We start from the raw sequence: 16,116 nt of genomic DNA on the forward strand, positions 1-16,116 counted from the left end.
GCATCGATTTTTTTTACTCATCTCAAAACCATAGCTAGGTTATCTGGTACCTTCTGCACTTCCCTGAACTGGCACTCCCCTCAACTCAAAGTTAAAAAAAAAAAAACTTCTGCTCTGAAACTGTAGCAAGCTGCTTGTTACAAACAGAACAAGCAGTTAAATCAGCAGACACTGAGAGAGACTGAGAGCTTCAAATAGGACCAGAAATACAGTATCAGCATGCATTTATGAAGCCACAATATCCTCACAACTTCATAAAGCAGTATCACTGATTTCATTCCCCAACACCTTGCACCTGAGGAAGCTTCCCACTAGGCCCTGATTCATCAGACAAGTGTGTGCACTGGTCCATGCAAAGGTTTTTAGATAGGTAGCTTTTACCTTTAATAAATGACAAGTCCATATACATAAACGTTAATGAAACATCACTACTAAGTGCCTTGGCTCATAACGTCTAGATTAAAAAACATTTCATCAAGCACATACAGTTTAAACAGACAGAACAATCGAATACAACCAGTTACAAAAATGTTCCCATGCCATGCAATTATAATTTAAAATGGCTCCACTTAAACAAGAAAAAGTAAAAATATTTATATCAAAATTTACCAGCAAAATTCATCTATCCATTAGAAAACGACAGGTTAAAATCCGGTAACCAAGTACATTAATCAAAGCATGATGGGGATGTTTCTGTTTTAATAGCTACTATACTTTACCAGACTACAGTATATTATACTATACTATTCTATACTATACTTTAACATGTAAAATATTCAGAAAGGAAGACTTAATTCTATTAAATCATATCTATTTTATGAAGAAACTGTGCTTAGTTTAAAATTTGATACATGTCCTCCCCTCGGTCCAGTGACGTTTAAAGACATGCAGGTAGGTGTGTGCGTGAATGGGTGTGCCTTCTTTGAAGGATGGGCGTCGGGCTGGCAACTCAGCACCGTAAAACTCCACTGCCAATCATTAGCAGACCAGAGTTCCGCTGTGGCAACCCCTAACCGGGAAAAGCCGAAAGACAATTAGTTTTAGTACTGAAGTGTTTTTTTATATTTATTTATTTATTATTTTATTTATTTATTTAAATTTGTTGACCGGGAGTGTCCAACTTGACGTAGGTCAATTTTCAGCGGAGGCCCGGGGAGAAAAGCTCCACAGTAAAATAAACAGACAGTAGTTACATTGGATTACATAGCGATTAACAATTTAACATAGCAATTACTTACAACATATTTACAGATGAAGAACATAGTACATCAGGAGACAACTAGAATCTTTATCTGTGAAGTACATAACAGACATTAACAAATGTTACAATGAGAAGTTCCTGCTGTATAATAAGTACTAGGCTTATGAGCATCTGAGCTTGCTATAATCAAGGTAGTTAGTGGAGTAGAAAGAAAGCTAGTGGGCGGATGGGGTAGATGATATTACAGTGGGAGTTGCAAGGGCATAGCCAGCATGTTTTTAGATGCGCTTTTAGTAAAGTTTTGAAGTGGGTGCATAATGGTACAGAGGTAATTGTGGGTGGGAGTGAGTTCCATAATTTGGCTATGGCGCAAGAGAATAGTGCTTCACCAGCACAGTTATTGGCTTTAGTGATCTGCAAGTGATTTTTGTTGCTGGATCTTAGTGGTCTGGTGGTGCGATAGGGTTGGAGTAGATTCTGGAGAGATGGGACATTTAGTGGATGGTTTACTAGTTTGTGGGCGAGTGAGAGTTGATACCACTGAAGGAAGTGAGGGAGTTCAAGCCAGCCCAGTTCAGCAAGTGAGAGACAGTGGTGACTACGGTAGGATGCCCCTGTGGCAAATTTGGCGATTTTGTTGTAGCAGGTCTCTAGCTTGTTTAGATCACATTGCCTTAGGTTGGTATATATTGGAGAGGCATAAAGTAGGGTGGAGATAAGGTGGGAATTTGCTACTGAAATCTTTTCTGCTTTGGTGAGAAATTGCTTATTTCTGTATAACGCTCCTAGTTTTTTGTGGACTTTTTTTATGGTCATGGATATGTGAATGTCAAATTTTAGTTTATTGTCTATTTCCACTCCTAGCAATTTGGTGTGTTCAGTTGGGTATATAGTGGTGTTGTCTTTTGCTGTGATGTTAAAGTGAGAGTTGTTTTGAGTATGTTTGGTGGGTTGGAAGATGAGTAGTTTAGTTTTATTTGGGTTGAGTATTAATTGGGCATTGGATAACCATGTTTCAACAGAGGAAAAGGCTTCCTGTGTGATTTTTGCAGTTTTGGTAGGGACTGGACTGAGCAGATGATGGTCGAGTCATCTGCGTATTGTACGAGTGTGCCATGTTTGGTGGCAGACGCTAGATTATTGGTGTAAACAGAGAAGAGTAGGAGTCCAAGGATGGATCCTTGGGGAACCCGTATGGAGAGGATAGTTGGGGAGATATGTCATTCTGCCATACAACGGATTGTTGGCGGTCAGACAGGTAACTCTGAAACCAGTTGGTGACTGATTGTGAGAAGGATAGGTTATTGAGGACAGAGATAAGTTGTTTGTGTGGGACCGTGTCAAATGCTTTAGATAGGTCTAGGAAAGTAGCAGAGGAGAGATAGCCATTGTTTTTATGCTGAAGGATAGTGTTAGTAAAGGAGAGTAAGGCAGTGGTGGTGCTATGGTTTGGTCGGAAACCATGCTGAGTACTGGAAAGGAGGTTGTTAGTAAGGAGGTAGTCTGAGACCTGAGAGTGTATGCATCTCTCTAGTATTTTGGAGAGTGGAGAGAGAATAGCTATGGGGCGGTAATTGGTTAGTTCTGCGGAGGGTCCGCCTTTGTGGAGCGGAATTATATGTGATACTTTCCACAGTGTGGGAATGTAACTTTCTGACATAGATCGGTTAATCAAGATGGAAACTGGGTAGGCCAGAGCATCAGCTGCGATTTGTAGGTATTCACTTGGGAGGTTGTCTGCTGCTAATTTGGTGGGTTTAAGTTTAGTTAAGAGTTTTTTTTATGTTGGAAGTAGGTACAGGAGAAAAAGAGAAGGCAGTGGGGAGATTACTAGTTGAAGGTGTGGGTTGGACAGAAGGGGGGTTGTGTTGTTTAGCTAGTGATAGTATGGTTTGGGTGAAGTGTGTGTTGAATGAGGTAGCAATATTTTCTGAGGAGTGAGGGATGTTAGGAGGAGGGGTTACTGACTTTACCTGGGTGGAGGATGGAGTTTATGGAGGACCAGAATTGTTTGGGGCTGTGTTGTGAGGAGTCTAGGGCAGACTGGTAGTATTGGAATTTGTCCTGTTTTATTAGCTTTTTGACTCTATTGCATAGTTCTAGGAATTTCTGTCTAGCTGGGGGGGGGGGTTTGGTTTTGCGCCAGTGCTCCCAGGCTTTATCCCTGTTTTTCACTTCTGACTTAGTGGTTTTCTGTAGCTATGGGGAGGGTTGTGCTTTGGTTCTGGAAAATCTTATGGGGGCATGGTAATTAAGGATGTTCAGGAAGGTAGTATTAAAAAATTCAACTGCGTCGTCTAGACTGAGGTACTTTAGAGGATGCCAGTTACATTCTTTGAGGGATGAGATGAATGTGAGTGGGTTAAAGTTTAGTTTTTTACGTATTTGATGGTAGATGACAGGTTTAGCTTGGTATAGGTATTTTTTGAGTAGGAATGTTGGGGAGTGATCACTGAGACTATCTGATAAGCAGCCTGTTATATATGACTGGGGGCTCTTACTGACTAGTATCCAATCCAGGGTAGTGTGCTTACTGGAGTTTTTATTTATCCTGGTTGGTGACTGGACTAGTTGGGTGAAGCCATGAAGGTGTACATGATGGGTTGGATTGTTGCCAGAACAGGATTGCTAGTCAATATTGAAATCACCTAAGATGATAGTTTCTTGGGGGGAGATGGTGGGTAGACCAGCTGAGGAGGTTTTCTAGTGGAGGGATGTTTTGGCCAGTTGTGAAGTAGCATCCAATTATGTTAATGGTTTTGTTTTGGTTAATTTTGAGGTTGGTATATATTATTTCTTCATTGCCTATTTGTGGAACTGATGATTTTAAGATCTGTATGTTTAGATGCTGTTTAAATATTACAGCTACACCACCTCCTTTTTTGTTTAGCCGATCTACTCTTAGTATGCCGTAACCTGTAGGGAGTATTTGCTCACTGGTAATGTGAAGTTTTAGCCAGGTTTCTGTCAGGATGACTATATCTGGGGAGTACAAGTCTATGGTAGCATGGAGTTCATGGACTTTGTTGGATATACTTCTAATATTTAGGCTTAGTAGAAGGAAGTCACTTGGCTTTCTATTGGCTGTAATATGGGAGAAGTTGTGGTTTCTAGTCTGATTATGAGGATTGGGGTTGGAGATGGTAGGGCCAGGGTTGGGGTGGATGTCTCCACTTAGGGCTAGTTTTGATATGCATGAGATTATTAGTTTTCTCAGTTTTTGAATGTGTTTGTTTATAAGGGAAACTTTATGATTGTGCTCTGTGGGTAATAGGTATGGTGGGAGGGTTACTATGTTAAGCTGTAGGGATGCTTTATGTTTGAGTAATATAGTTGGTAGAATATGTGGGGGTGCATAGGGATGGTTCGTGAGCTGGTGGGAGGGAGCTGAGTGTGGGTGAGACATGAGTGGTGGTGTGAGTAGTAGTACAGTGGTGGTGCTTGTGTGGAGGGAATGATGGAGCTTTGGTAGGATGTAAGATATGCAAGGAGAGTGCATGCAGTGAGCATAGGAAAGGTATGCTTGTACATGTTAGTTGAGGAGGTGTGATAGTAGTGGGAAGATGGAGGAGGTAGTGTTGGGTTAGTGCTGTGGTTGGCTATTGGAAAGATGGGAGGGGTTTGAGTGCAATAAAGGTGGGACCAACGGGGCGGGAGGAAATAGGGGGCAGGGTGGGGAGTGAAGCGGGTAGAGACCCTATTAGTTGCTCGTATGAGGGGGCTGGAAACAATCACAAAGCAAAGACAAGTATGTGTTAAGAAACAATCACAATTGACCAAGGACTGCTCTGAAACTGTAAGTCATTTCTTAATTTCTCAGGTGGAAAAACAGGATAACCTTGTATCAGTAGGCTACTGTGGTCATAGTTTAAAGTAACAAACACACAGTATTGATCAGTTATGGATACTATTTGCTAACAGAAGGGAATAAGAGAAAGTGGAAGATGTGTGTGTGTGTGTGTGTGTGTGTGTGTGTGTGTGTGTGGTGAGGGTGGGGGTGGGGCTGCTTACAAGCCAAAGCAGAGTGCTCTCCAGGGGAAAATGAATATTGGCTCAAACAGGTAGACACATACTCAAAGTTAACTGTAGCTGTTTGCAGACAGTTCAGACCCGGACTGCGCTTTTCTTACAAGAATGTTAAAGGTGGTACCACGGTTGAATACTTGAGTGGTGTTAGGTCTAGAAAAGAAGAGTACAGAGAGGAGTAAGCACTTTTGAGATGGTAAATATATATTATAAAGATTATAAAAAACACACTGAGCAAATAGCTACCGCATGCAGGACAATGCCATGCACCAACTACTTAGTATATGCAGATACTGAGCCAATTGGAAGAACATTAGAAAAAAAAAACCCAGACAGTTATGCAGTCACAGATAAAAATATAGCGAGCAGCAATCTGTCGTGGTTCTCTAATGTGATTCTATCCACCAGTAACAGCACAATTATATAGAAATAATTAGACACTAGTATGAGCTGTCTACACACAACACAATTACATGAATAACATTAGTGAACAAGGTGCAGCTATGCAAATAGACCATACATACTATTATACTAAAAACAACTTGGTGCATACAAATGCTAGCATGCCATAGTAACGTCCAATAATAAAGCATAAATCATATTAGATGTCTAACACAATTCAACATAAACATATACAGTTGTAAAATGTCTAATACAATTCAACATAAATAGGCATTTACAGTTGTAAAACACTTACTGGAGAGACACTGAGTCTTCATGGGGCCTGTAGCAGAGTGGATTGTAGTTTTAAAACCACAATGGTCTCATCAAAATTTTAAAGCAATAACCTTTGGCCCAGGTGTATTAAAATGGTTCACAAGATACCAAATAATGAATGTTGCTGGCATTTTTTTATTACTACTTCTAGTTTAAGTGGTGGTGTTTTGAATTATAACTGAACAGGGTGGAAGAATGCTTTTGATTGGCTGTACTTGACTGTTGTTTCCATTTAAACTGTATGTGTTTAATGCAATGTTTTGTTTACACCAGAAGGCATAAGTCAAGGTGCAAAATTATGATGTTTTACTAAAGTTTATAGTTACAGACTTCCTTGTTTAATTAAACATTTGCTATTTTGTTATACACAGGCATCTTTAACCTACTACAAGTCTCTGGAATTCACTCTGCTACCTACTCTGTCACATTTCTGAACACAGGCCAGAGCTAATCATCTCTATTCAGGTTAATCATGTTAAAAATCTACATTTGTCTTGCAAATATTTGCCATCAGACTCCTCAAAACAAGCTGCATAAGACAGATCATTATGGCTGGCTGATATCATCTACAATAACATGAGTGAATGGCTTTTTACAGGCAGCCTTTTCATAGACATTTACTATGGCCATTGATACCGTAAACCACAATGGTCTCATCAAAATCTTAAAGCAATAACCTTTGGCCCAGGTGTATTAAAATGGTTCACAAGCTACCTACACCACAAGAACAATCCAAATTATCATATGCACAGACCTCACTAATACAAGTTCAGTCATAGCTGCTGTTCCCCAAGGAACAGCTACTGGCCTCATTCTCTTGTCTATCTGTCTTAATGTTCTCACTGTTGATCTCCCCTTATTCATCCTCACTGCAGACAAATCTAACACCTTCCTAGAAGCAAAACTAGAAGCCAAATCCGCTTCCATATGGAACTGATAAACCCCAAAATATCTCATTATCATTGCAAAAAAAGTGCCTGTATGCTTCTGTAAAAAAACAAAAGCTTCAACAACCATGCTAAATTAATGTAACATACCCACTAGAAAATATGCTATCACATTTCTCACACCAGAAGTACCTCATCCTATCTCTTAATATAATCCCTTCTTTTCAACCCCATAATAAAAGCAACAAAGTATTTTTACAACTCAAACACTGCTCAGAATAACACACCTGTTATCACTGGGTCTATATCACTAGATCAAATACAATAATGATCGAATTGCTATTTATCGAACTGACGTAAGCGAAACCTCAGTTCAGGGAATGATTGTTTGCAAATTATTTCTCAGGGAAAGGAAGTAGTTGGCCATCATTGGGAATTTGCCCTTTTCCCCACTGTAGTGTGATCTCAGAGTTGGTATATTTAGTTGGGGGGTGGGGGTGCGAAGCCCTCCACCTCCACTTTGCTAACTTTTAAATTGTGTAGTGTTTTTACAGTTGCAACCTGGCCCACTGGATTCTTTCCCTTACCAAAATTTCGCTTAAATGACTGTTCGCTGAATTGAGGTTTCGATTAACTGAGCTAAATAAATAGCGATTCGATCATTAGTGTATTCACTCAAGTGATATAGACCCACTATCACCTCATGCTAGAATGGCTATTGTCAGCAATGTTTTATTTTCAAACTAAAAATATGCCCTTCCTGGCAGTTTTTAAGTTCTTCCACTAACTCAACTCTAATTCAATTAACTGTTAACAATGTGTGCTACTTTAAAATGCATGCAGGACTCAACATTCAGCACTGCTTCCTCTTAGAAAAAGCAAACTGGTTCCTTGTACCCACACATGCCAGCTTCCTTCTTTCCAATTTTCTTTTCAAACTAATTATTCAAGACAAATACTTACTACTTTCCATTAACTTATACTCAAAAACCACTATGCACCCCATTAGAGAATCAAATGAAGACGTTCTTCACATACAAAGACCTCCTCTCAGATTAATTACTGGTGAAATGGTATTATTTAATCAGACTCCTCCCTGATGATACCCATCTGCCTCAAGAACTAAGAGGAGAAAAGTCCCCCCAACTACTTCTAAGAAAAAAAAATTAAAAAAGTCTATCTAAAACCTTTCCCACACCTTTTACTTGATAATATTTTTAGGAGTTTAGTTGATTCTTAAAAAAAAAGATTCTAAACACATGAGGTACAACATCCCCACACCATCTGTCCCATATCTCTTCTCTCTTGACCATCCATCTGAATATCTTTCTCTTACTTCTATCAGATAAGTTGTGGAGTCTGTTACTAAAAGAAAAGCTCTACTCAGTCAACTGATAATACTCCTCATTTCTTATGCCACTAACCTTCGTTCATATGCCAAACAGTTATCATTCTTATTACCTTCTGTACTATACAAAACTACTCCCTCATGATAAGGAAGACACGAAATTTCATTCCAATGTGCAAAAAAGCCCATTCTGCAATATTTGCAACTTCAGGCCAAAAGCCTTCTCTAACCAACATCAAAATCCTTGAAAGATGCATCCACTTTCAACTCATGCTACTCTTGGCATCTACAAATATGATCTCTGGCTCTCAGCATGGTTTCAGGCCTGGCTGTAAAACTGACCATGTAGTGTCTGTTGTTATGGAATGTCTTTACATGCAGGTTAGTCGGGGTAATACCATCAATGCAGTGTCCCTTTGACACTACCACCACCCCCACCACCACCTTCTTTTATATGAGTTGGATTACTAAAGAAGGTAGTGAATCTCCAGCTACATATCAGGTTGAAAGGAATCTGTCAGACAAGAAAATTACATTTCTTCCCCTCTTCTGTTAGTCCCCCTTGGTGTTCCACATGGCTGTCTTTTTGTCCCACTGCTGTTGTGATCTCTACAAATAAGATGTCAGAACAATGCCATTTATCCACAGAGATAAAATATGCAGATGAAATTACTCTTCTGTCAAGATCCTAATATAGCTCAAGCCACAATACACATAGAGGGCCTTTCGTTCTGATGCTGTAATTTCAGTCTTCACTTAAGCACCAAAAAATAATATGCATTTATATGGTTAAACCAGATAATGCAGCACATATCACCATTCATAACACAAACTCTGGCTCTACACAATAATACATTCATGGAAATTAATACAGTTAGGTTACTGGGCAAACTACTTGATAAAAACTTGAAATGTTACAAAGCTATTGCAAAAATAGTAAAAAGCTGGGTATGTTTTATTTTATTCATTGACCAGGGTAGAACACAAAACGCTGAGAGAGCAGCTGATGCACGGAACAGACTACAAAATTACATTAAAGCAAGCACTAATTTAGATATTTTTTAAGAAAAGCCTGGACACTTATTATGGGAACAAATGTTTTGGTATATTGGTAGGCTAGAGGGGCATTAATGGCAGTGGTTGAAATATTTGTATTTATGCATGTATCTACCTGAACCACTTTCAGGATCATCCTGTGGTTAAAGCTGGAAACACAATGATTTATTTACTTATTTATTTGCTAGCTTTTTTTCCAAGAAAATTCAAACAGGTACATTGCCTAAAACAGTTGGACTGGTTTTACATTGTTAGGACAAAACATTATCACTGAAGTTGTACTAAAGAAGTAATCAGACACATAAACAGAATACAGTTGCATCCAGTACATTCAGTTCAATTTACAATTCCCTATGTCTTTATCCTCAGTTTATGTTCTAATTTAGCTGGCCCTTATTATCTTTCCTAGTTTTCTTCTGCAACTAAAAACTCTCTTATACTACTATAAATCTGTATGGCGCAGCACAATGGAGCCCTAAGATACAAATGACCAGGGTCTGAATGGTAGACCTTGGCAAAAGACAAGTCAGGCAAGGTGAGGGAGGATGGAAACTGATGGAATACATTTTATTTTCATATTATTTGTTAACTGGAAAAACCAACAAAGCATGGGTGCCTCTTTTCTGGCCTGTCCCAGAAGCAATGTCGGGGTAAGTAATGCTGAAAGTTAAGCAGCAGGAAAATGGATGCTGAGGTAATCAAACCCAGGAAAAAAGGACAAAGCTCATTAGCAGCTCAAAATTTTAGTCCTCTGCACAGAAATGCCATACAACTGTCATAACTTTCAAGTATTGGCTGAATAACAGCAAATTCACTCACCATGGGGGAGGGTGGAGACGTCTGTCATACCATAGTTTGACGCAGCCATTGGTCAAACTTGGACATCAACAGAAATGGAAGAGGACCTAGCCTAGCAAAGTGTATAACACTAGCCAGAATGTGGGGTTATAAAGCACATCCTTGTGAGATTTGTACATGCAAGTACTGCATAGCTTTCTTCCAGGTCACACAAACAGGATACCAGAAAAATGTCTCAACATTCCCTGCTGCTAAGCTGTTGGATGCTGTGTGATCTAATGCAATACCAGATGAAAACAAGGAGAATGACAATCAATACATCTCATCATCTGGGACCTGAAAAGAAGTTATGCATTACTTACTGAGACAGCTCTGGCTATATGGATACTGGCTAAGGCTCTTGCAGCCCCTATAGTGCCTTTTTTAGGCAAGGTTCAAATGACAAATTCACCACCGTAACAGGAACAGGCAAGCAAAAACTGAGGGTAATGTTACTCAATGCTAGAAGTCTAAATCTCAAAATGCACTCACTCGAGGCACTCCTTAAACTGGAGAACATCGATATCTGTGCAGTGATTGAGACCTGGTTCAAGGCTCCAGAGAGCACCCCTGCATTACCAGGATACAACTCATACCACACTTTTCGGCCATGTAACCTGGACCGAAACACCAAAGGTGGAGGTGTGTCTATATTCATTAAAGATATCCACACCTCCAGGCTGGTTGCTCAACGTAATGCATCCCACGTTATCCAAGTGCAACTAACTCTGGGGAAAACTGCAATCCAAATTATAGCTTGCTACAGATCCCCCACCATGCCCCAGGATTCCCACTCTTCTTTTCTTGATGTACTGGAAAATATTAGGGTTCAACCACACACCCTAATAATGGGTGACTTCAACTACCCCACCATTAACTGGGAAAACTACTCTTGTACCAACTCCTTAGCTCAACGCTTTCTGGAATTCATAAACTCCAATGCCCTGGATCAACTTATCCACACCCCCACCAGGGGCAACAATATCCTAGACCTAGTCATTACCAACATGAGTGACTGGTGTTCTACACCTGAAGTCAACTCCTCGTTGGTCTGATCCGACCATAAGCTAATCACCCTTGATATCCACATCCCGCACACACCCCCCATTAAGGAAACCATGGTAAAAATTTTCTCCAAACCAACTTCATGCTTCTTAAGACAGAAGTGGTGAACTTCATGACACCCATGCAGATGATCAATATGCTTACAACTGCTGAATCCTACACAAATGCACTCTATAAGCACTTAGACGAGTGCATGGATCATGCTATCCCAAACAGAACCAAGATGCTATCCTCCAAAAAAGGAAGCCAATCTGCTGGTCCCCTGCCATAAACAAACTGTACAACAGAAGGAAGAAACTGTTGCAAAAGAGTGTAAAATCCCAAGAGTGGAGGAGCTCCCTGGTCAGCCTCAGTAAGAAGCTGAGATCCCATATAAGACCCTCCAAAGCTAGCTATGAAAACAAAATTGCCACTAATTCTAAGGACAGCCACAAAGCATTCTATAGCTATGTCAAGAATCTTGATGGTAACACCCAGATCTGCTCTGAGTTACAGCACAACGGCACGAAAATTACTGAGCCAACTGATATTGCCAACATCCTGACAGGTAGGTTCAGTGCTAACTTTACTCCCCCACCCCACCCCCTAAAGGGCCCATATCTATACAGGAAGAATGCAGAGTCCCTGTAATCACAACTACTCACATAAATGCTGTACTCTCCAAAGCCAAAAACACAACATCCATGGGACTGGACAACATCCCAGGCTGTGTTTTACACGAATTTCAAAACGAACTGGCTCCCCACCTAAGCACCGTGTTCAATAATAGCCTCTCATCAAGCTTTGTGCCCACTGAATGGCACACAGCAACAGTTATCCCACTCCACGAAGGGGGAGCCACCACTGATCCCGGGAACTATCGCCCTATTAGCCTGACAAGCCTGGTCTACAAGGCCATGGAAAGTATCATCATGGAACTCATAAACAAAGACATTGGTAACCTCCAAACTCTGTATCCCACCCATTTCGGGTTTGTGAAAGGCAAATCATGCCTCCTGAACCTGATTGACTTCTTTGAGGCAGTCACCAAAGCCACAGATGAGGGTAAGGTGGTTCACACAGCCTGTCTTGACCTCACCAAGGCTTTCGACACCATCCCCATTCTGGAATTATAGCTAAACTCACTAAACTAGGTATAAATCCCTACGTCACAAGATGGGTTGTCAACTGGCTCACTGAAAGAACCCACACTGTAAAAGTTGCAGACTCCAAATCTGACCTCAAACCAGTGACAAGCGGAGTACCACAGGGTTCAGACCTGGGACCTCTCCTGTTTGATATCTACTTCTCTGAAGTACAGGCTAACACAGAAGGACTCTGGCTAATGAAGTTCGCAGATGACTGCAAACTAGGAGCCATAGTTAAGTCCCCAAATGATGTGGACATCCTACAGAAGGGCCTCGCTAAGACAGATGCCTGGTGTCAGAGCCATGGCCTCAAGCTCAATGCCAAAAAGTGCAGTGTCATCCCCTTTGGTAAAAACTCTGTACCCATAAACTACCACATAGGCAGCAATCTACTTAACACAGAATGTGTGATAAGAGACCTTGGGACCCAGGTGGACAGTAGTCTCTCCTTTGATCGTCACATTGCCACAGTAGTCAGGAAGTCCTTCTACGTGGCACACCTCATCATAAAAGGGTTCTCATCCAAGAAAAAAGAGATCATTGTTCCCCTCTACTCGACACTCATTAGACCCATTATAGAGTACAACCCTCCTTTTGGAATGTACCTCACAAGACATCTGCAGCAGCTGGAAAGGCCACAGAAGTACCTCACAAAGAGGATTACTGGCCTCAAACAAATGCCCTACACTGACCATCTCAAAAAACTCCAGCTTTACTCAGTAGCATTTCGCCTACTCCGAGGTGATCTCTGCCTAACATATAAAGCTATGTCAAACCCAGAGCTGTTGGACATGCTACACCTAAAGAAATCCCAATCCCTCTGAGCTACACACTCTAGGAACCTAAACCTTGTCACCACAATAAACAGGACATGCTGGAGGGATAGATTCCTGTCCCAGAGACTTCCCATACTCTGGAACAGGCTACCTATCTATGTCAAGCAAAGTTCTTCATTAGCACTCTTCAAGAAAAATCTTGATGAGTGGATGGGAAATAGGAAATACACCCCGTGGATCACTTGTGTGCGTCTGCTCGACAGTGGCACAGGAAAATAACTTTCTTGGGTGGCGTAAGCCAGGGAACCTTGTTAGCTAGGCTTACATAGGCCCTTAGGCTGATAGCCTAGTACCTACATATGAACCTATGAATGATCATACAAGTACCTGCTTATTGGTTCAGAGTAAGGACTTTGTTGTTGTTTGCTGCTTGTGACTGAAGGAACATCAGCCATTGCTTTAGCCATTTCTGCTATGTGATATGTATTTACTGGTTGGCTGATTTTTACATCAGTGGGAGTTCTGGTATAAAGAGATACCAGTAACTTAACAGAGTGCCCTGTTCTGCTAGGCTGCTGGATACTCTACTGTCTAGAACAACATCAACTGGCATTTGGGCCCCCCACCCCCAACCCGGAGTGGAGGTAAAAAAAAAAAAAAAATAGGACAAGAAATACGCCAGAACAGAGGATCAAAAAACAATTCTCTTCCACAGTTATGCACAAAAAAGAGAACATTCTCAGTGAAACAATTCTTATGCTTTTTAAATTATAGCTATGCTGCAAGTTAATATGATGAATAAGGTAAGTAGTTAAAAAATACAAGTGTGCAAGCCTTTGTAAAAGGAAAAATTTGTTGCTAAGCATCCCATTTCTCCATGTAATTTATACTTTGTACTAGAAAAACATCTCACTCTTTCTGTTTTTGAACCATGTACAACTGCAGAACTGAAACATTTGTCTTGGAAAGCTGTCTTTGTTGTAATCATTATATCAGCTAAAAGAACCCCTAAGTTGCAGACCTTTTTTTTTGCATCCTCCATAATTTTTTCTTAATAAAGACTGAGTTACCTTGTACACAAATCATTCATTTTTATTTAAGGTTGCCATGGAGGTGCACCTCAGTCAGTTTATCAACATTTATTCTTTCCCAGTTACTGGTGAGAATATTTATAATATTATATTATATGGATGTCCAGAGACAACTTCTAGTTAATGTAGACAAAACCATATCATTCCAAAAGGATTCCCAGTCGTTTGTCTTTTAATCCAATTAAAGAAAAAAATGCTGTTCTGAAGTCTCTAAAATGACATTTGCTAAGTGGCTGATTACATACAAAGTTACAACAGGATTGCCCTCCCTGTGTAGGGATTTCTGAGATAGAGCAGACTTTCCTTCACAGTGCAGCACTGGTCTGTTATCTGTGCTGCTGGTGCTTGTTTTTCACAGCGTACTTTTGAAGATTTTGTAAATTATCTGTCCATTCAGGTCTTCCTGGTCAGTGTTATAGTCATATTGGAGAGATGATAAAATCAGCAAAAGAAGAGAAGTACTGGTGGAATTGAATTCATGCTCAATTCTTGGTGAAAGGTGGACCCTATTTTTCAAAAATCTCACCACCACGACTCTGATATATATAGACTGTATTTTACACAGAATATATCATGGACAGAAGTAGGTTAAAAAATAAAGAAGATAGCTGGGTGCACATGTCCCAGGATAAAAAAGTGCCCAATCCTGGTAGGCACAGTGGTAACAGGACTGGAAAAAAATGACAGTGCAGAATCTTCAAGACATGGACATTTTCCTACAATGGGGCTAGGCCAGGCCTAGGGAGAGGATGCCCCTCCTTCACAGAAGAAAGTAGCAGTCCACAAAAATCAGAAAAAACGATAGGCCAAAAAAGCCATACAGATGACAGAGTGGACTATTGAGAAAAAGAAATTATCTATTGTTACTATTATGCAAGAAGATGTTTGAAGGGTATAAAAAAGAAATATGGACATGGGAAAGAGAGATCTGATATGATGCAATATTTATGCAAAGGAGAAATCCAAATGAATTAACACAAAAAAGACAGCCCCAAAGATATTCAAAGAGGAATAAAGGCAAAGGCAACCAGATATGGAAAATTTCACAATAAAAAATAAGACCACAAAGAGGGAATGTACAACAGAAGATTAGTCAAGTAGAAGTTAAAAAAAATAGAAGCTGAAGTTATGGAATAGTTGTGAAGTGAATGATTCAGCATAGAAAGTCTAACACAGGTCATTTAACAGCATGATGGAACAACTAGTCCCCAAAGTAAGGAGAAATAAGAGAAGCAGGAGACATCTGAAGGAGAAATATGGACACGAGAAAAAAAAAGAGATTTAATATAGTGCAATATTTATGCAAAGGAGAAAGTAAAACTAATCAATGTAAAAAGAGCAGCACCAAAGATTTTTGAAGAGAAATACAGGCAAAAACATCCAGATATGGAAAATTTTAGAATACAAAAAAGAAAACAAAGAGGAAAAGTAAAAAAGAGGATTAGTAATGGAGAGGTTAAAGAAATAGAAACTGCAAAGTGAAGGATTTAATGTAGAAAATTTAACTCAGATAACAACACAAAAGGAAAGAGCAATGGACACCCAAATTAAGGCGAAACCAGTGGAGCAGGAAGTATCTAATCTGTCGACATATGAAGATACTTTGGAGCCTCCCTCAGGAAACCAGTACAAAGGTTCAGTTGGAGCTATACACCAAGGGAAAGAACAGGAAAATGTGGCAACTCTGACACAGTCAATGTAGCGGACAGACAGGCCAGTGAGTTCCCATAAGAAAGAGCAACAGATGACACAGAGTGAAACTGAAGAGAACGTGGCACGGAAAGAAGCTCTGGAACTTTCTATAGAATGCCCGCAGGAAATGGTGAACAAAGAATCTGGCCTTAGTTTAGAAGAAAACACCTAACAGAAGAGTTGCTCATCATCATGGAAGTATTGAATAGAGAAAACTATAAAGAAATTAAGACAAGAAGTGTCACTGTTAAAAGAGTATAGAAGAGGGAACAGATCAACAAAAATACTCAGAA

At 40.1% G+C, this 16,116-nt stretch overlaps 1 protein-coding gene across 3 annotated transcripts in view; it reads right to left on the reverse strand.

Annotated features, from left to right (window-relative positions):
* The window catches only part of LOC122815837 (death-associated protein kinase 1-like), a 913,045-nt gene that overhangs the window by 75,571 nt on the left and 821,358 nt on the right, over nt 1–16,116 (reverse strand). The window lies entirely within an intron of this gene.

Source organism: Protopterus annectens, chromosome 11.part0, assembly GCF_019279795.1.
Source record: "Protopterus annectens isolate FY-2018-M chromosome 11.part0, PAN1.0, whole genome shotgun sequence".
Classification (NCBI taxonomy): Eukaryota; Metazoa; Chordata; order Ceratodontiformes; family Protopteridae; genus Protopterus; species Protopterus annectens.